This window comes from Leiobunum rupestre, chromosome 1 (genome assembly GCF_980474605.1).
Source record: "Leiobunum rupestre chromosome 1, qqLeiRupe1.1.hap1, whole genome shotgun sequence".
Classification (NCBI taxonomy): domain Eukaryota; kingdom Metazoa; phylum Arthropoda; class Arachnida; order Opiliones; family Sclerosomatidae; genus Leiobunum; species Leiobunum rupestre.
This window is the reverse complement of record NC_143384.1, coordinates 79408280-79413212: the sequence shown is the minus strand read 5'-3', so window position 1 is coordinate 79413212 and position 4933 is coordinate 79408280.

Genomic DNA, 4933 nt, shown 5'->3' with positions numbered 1-4933 from the left:
CCGCCAGCCACGAGCGTCAGTCTTCTTGTCTCGAGAAGGAGCCGCCAGCCACGAGCGTCAGTCTTTTCGTCTCGCGAAGGAGGCGTCAGCCACGAGCGTCAGTCTTCTCGTCTCGAGAAGGAGCCGCCAGCCACGAGGGTCAGTCTTCTTGTCTCGAGAAGCAGCCGCCAGCCACGAGCGTCAGTCTTCTTGTCTCGAGAAGGAGCCGCCAGCCACGAGCGTCAGTATTCTCGTCTCGAGAAGGAGCCGCCAGCCACGAGCGTCAGTTTTCTCGTCTCGAGAAGGAGCCGCCAGCCACGAGCGTCAGTCTTCTCGTCTCGAGAAGGAGCCGCCAGCCACGATAGTCAGTCTTCTCGTCTCGAGAAGGAGCCGCCAGCCACGAGCGTCAGTATTCTCGTCTCGAGAAGGAGCCTCCTGCCACGAGCGTCAGTCTTCTCGTCTCGAGAAGGAGCCGCCAGCCACGAGGGTCAGTCTTCTTGTCTTGAGAAGCAGCCGCCAGCCACGAGCGTCAGTCTTCTTGTCTCGAGAAGGAGCCGCCAGCCACGAGCGTCAGTCTTCTCGTCTCGAGAAGGAGCCTCCTGCCACGAGCGTCAGTCTTCTCGTCTCGAGAAGGAACCTCTTGCCACGAGCGTCAGTCTTCTCGTCTCGAGAAGGAGCCTCCTGCCACGAGCGTCAGTCTTCTCGTCTCGAGAAGGAGCCTCCTGCCACGAGCGTCAGTCTTCTCGTCTCGAGAAGGAGCCTCCTGCCACGAGCGTCAGTCTTCTCGTCTCGAGAAGGAACCTCTTGCCACGAGCGTCAGTCTTCTCGTCTCGAGAAGGAGCCTCCTGCCACGAGCGTCAGTCTTCTCGTCTCGAGAAGGAGCCTCCTGCCACGAGCGTCAGTCTTCTCGTCTCGAGAAAGAGCCTCCTGCCACGAGCGTCAGTCTTCTCGTCTCGAGAAGGAACCTCTTGCCACGAGCGTCAGTCTTCTCGTCTCGAGAAGGAGCCTCTTGCCACGAGCGTCAGTCTTCTCGTCTCGAGAAGGAGCCTCCTGCCACGAGCGTCAGTCTTCTCGTCTCGAGAAGGAGCGGCCAGCCACGAGCGTCAGTCTTCTTGTCTCGAGAAGGAGCCGCCAGCCACGAGCGTCAGTCTTCTCGTCTCGAGAAGGAGCCTCCTGCCACGAGCGTCAGTCTTCTCGTCTCGAGAAGGAGCCTCCTGCCACGAGCGTCAGTCTTCTCGTCTCGAGAAGGAACCTCTTGCCACGAGCGTCAGTCTGCTCGTCTCGAGAAGGAGCCTCTTGCCACGAGCGTCAGTCTTCTCGTCTCGAGAAGGAGCCTCTTGCCACGAGCGTCAGTCTTCTCGTCTCGAGAAGGAGCCTCCTGCCACGAGCGTCAGTCTTCTCGTCTCGAGAAGGAGCCTCCTGCCACGAGCGTCAGTCTTCTCGTCTCGAGAAGGAGCGGCCAGCCACGAGCGTCAGTCTTCTTGTCTCGAGAAGGAGCCGCCAGCCACGAGCGTCAGTCTTCTCGTCTCGAGAAGGAGCCGCCAGCCACGAGCGTCAGTCTTCTCGTCTCGAGAAGAAGCCTCCTGCCACGAGCGTCAGTCTTCTCGTCTCGAGAAGGAGCCTCCTGCCACGAGCGTCAGTCTTCTCGTCTCGAGAAGGAGCCGCCAGCCACGAGCGTCAGTCTTCTTGTCTCGAGAAGGAGCCGCCAGCCACGAGCGTCAGTCTTTTCGTCTCGCGAAGGAGGCGTCAGCCACGAGCGTCAGTCTTCTCGTCTCGAGAAGGAGCCGCCAGCCACGAGGGTCAGTCTTCTTGTCTCGAGAAGCAGCCGCCAGCCACGAGCGTCAGTCTTCTTGTCTCGAGAAGGAGCCGCCAGCCACGAGCGTCAGTATTCTCGTCTCGAGAAGGAGCCGCCAGCCACGAGCGTCAGTTTTCTCGTCTCGAGAAGGAGCCGCCAGCCACGAGCGTCAGTCTTCTTCTCTCGAGAAGGAGCCTCCTGCCACGAGCGTCAGTCTTCTCGTCTCGAGAAGGAGCCGCCAGCCACGAGCGTCAGTCTTCTTGTCTCGAGAAGGAGCCGCCAGCCAAGAGCGTCAGTCTTCTTGTCTCGAGAAGGAGCCTCATGCCACGAGCGTCAGTCTTCTTGTCTCGAGAAGGAGCCGCCAGCCACGAGCGTCAGTATTCTCGTCTCGAGAAGGAGCCGCCAGCCACGAGCGTCAGTTTTCTCGTCTCGAGAAGGAACCTCTTGCCACGAGCGTCAGTCTTCTCGTCTCGAGAAGGAGCCTCCTGCCACGAGCGTCAGTCTTCTCGTCTCGAGAAGGAGCCTCCTGCCACGAGCGTCAGTCTTCTCGTCTCGAGAAGGAGCCTCCTGCCACGAGCGTCAGTCTTCTCGTCTCGAGAAGGAACCTCTTGCCACGAGCGTCAGTCTTCTCGTCTCGAGAAGGAGCCTCCTGCCACGAGCGTCAGTCTTCTCGTCTCGAGAAGGAGCCTCCTGCCACGAGCGTCAGTCTTCTCGTCTCGAGAAAGAGCCTCCTGCCACGAGCGTCAGTCTTCTCGTCTCGAGAAGGAACCTCTTGCCACGAGCGTCAGTCTTCTCGTCTCGAGAAGGAGCCTCTTGCCACGAGCGTCAGTCTTCTCGTCTCGAGAAGGAGCCTCCTGCCACGAGCGTCAGTCTTCTCGTCTCGAGAAGGAGCCTCCTGCCACGAGCGTCAGTCTTCTCGTCTCGAGAAGGAGCGGCCAGCCACGAGCGTCAGTCTTCTTGTCTCGAGAAGGAGCCGCCAGCCACGAGCGTCAGTCTTCTCGTCTCGAGAAGGAGCCTCCTGCCACGAGCGTCAGTCTTCTCGTCTCGAGAAGGAGCCTCCTGCCTCGAGCGTCAGTCTTCTCGTCTCGAGAAGGAACCTCTTGCCACGAGCGTCAGTCTGCTCGTCTCGAGAAGGAGCCTCTTGCCACGAGCGTCAGTCTTCTCGTCTCGAGAAGGAGCCTCTTGCCACGAGCGTCAGTCTTCTCGTCTCGAGAAGGAGCCTCCTGCCACGAGCGTCAGTCTTCTCGTCTCGAGAAGGAGCCTCCTGCCACGAGCGTCAGTCTTCTCGTCTCGAGAAGGAGCGGCCAGCCACGAGCGTCAGTCTTCTTGTCTCGAGAAGGAGCCGCCAGCCACGAGCGACAGTCTTCTCGTCTCGAGAAGGAGCCGCCAGCCACGAGCGTCAGTCTTCTCGTCTCGAGAAGGAGCCTCCTGCCACGAGCGTCAGTCTTCTCGTCTCGAGAAGGAGCCTCCTGCCACGAGCGTCAGTCTTCTCGTCTCGAGAAGGAGCCGCCAGCCACGAGCGTCAGTCTTCTTGTCTCGAGAAGGAGCCGCCAGCCACGAGCGTCAGTCTTTTCGTCTCGCGAAGGAGGCGTCAGCCACGAGCGTCAGTCTTCTCGTCTCGAGAAGGAGCCGCCAGCCACGAGGGTCAGTCTTCTTGTCTCGAGAAGCAGCCGCCAGCCACGAGCGTCAGTCTTCTTGTCTCGAGAAGGAGCCGCCAGCCACGAGCGTCAGTATTCTCGTCTCGAGAAGGAGCCGCCAGCCACGAGCGTCAGTTTTCTCGTCTCGAGAAGGAGCCGCCAGCCACGAGCGTCAGTCTTCTCGTCTCGAGAAGGAGCCGCCAGCCACGATAGTCAGTCTTCTCGTCTCGAGAAGGAGCCGCCAGCCACGAGCGTCAGTATTCTCGTCTCGAGAAGGAGCCGCCAGCCACGAGCGTCATTCTTCTTCCCTCGAGAAGGAGCCTCCTGCCACGAGCGTCAGTCTTCTCGTCTCGAGAAGGAGCCGCCAGCCACGAGCGTCAGTCTTCTTGTCTCGAGAAGGAGCCGCCAGCCAAGAGCGTCAGTCTTCTTGTCTCGAGAAGGAGCCTCATGCCACGAGCGTCAGTCTTCTTGTCTCGAGAAGGAGCCGCCAGCCACGAGCGTCAGTATTCTCGTCTCGAGAAGGAGCCGCCAGCCACGAGCGTCAGTTTTCTCGTCTCGAGAAGGAGCCGCCAGCCACGAGCGTCAGTCTTCTCGTCTCGAGAAGGAGCCGCCAGCCACGATAGTCAGTCTTCTCGTCTCGAGAAGGAGCCGCCAGCCACGAGCGTCAGTATTCTCGTCTCGAGAAGGAGCCGCCAGCCACGAGCGTCAGTCTTCTTGTCTCGAGAAGGAGCCTCCTGCCACGAGCGTCAGTCTTCTTGTCTCGAGAAGGAGCCGCCAGCCACGAGCGTCAGTCTTCTTGTCTCGAGAAGGAGCCGCCAACCAAGAGCGTCAGTCTTCTTGTCTCGAGAAGGAGCCTCATGCCACGAGCGTCAGTCTTCTCGTCTCGAGAAGGAGCCGCCAGCCAAGAGCGTCAGTCTTCTTGTCTCGAGAAGGAGCCGCCAGCCACGAGCGTCAGTCTTCTTGTCTCGAGAAGGAGCCGCCAGCCAAGAGCGTCAGTCTTCTCGTCTCGAGAAGGAGCCGCCAGCCACGAGCGTCAGTCTTCTTGTCTCGAGAAGGAGCCGCCAGCCAAGAGCGTCAGTCTTCTTGTCTCGAGAAGGAGCCTCCTGCCACGAGCGTCAGTCTTCTTGTCTCGAGAAGGAGCCGCCAGGCACGAGCGTCAGTCTTCTTGTCTCGAGAAGGAGTCGCCAGCCAAGAGCGTCAGTCTTCTTGTCTCGAGAAGGAGCCTCCTGCCACGAGCGTCAGTCTTCTCGTCTCGAGAAGGAGCCGCCAGCCACGAGCGTCAGTCTTCTTGTCTCGAGAAGGAGCCGCCAGCCAAGAGCGTCAGTCTTCTTGTCTCGAGAAGGAGCCTCATGCCACGAGCGTCAGTCTTCTCGTCTCGAGAAGGAGCCGCCAGCCAAGAGCGTCAGTCTTCTTGTCTCGAGAAGGAGCCTCCTGCCACGAGCGTCAGTCTTCTTGTCTCGAGAAGGAGCCGCCAGCCACGAGCGTCAGTCTTCTTGTCTCGAGAAGGAGCCACCAGCCAAGA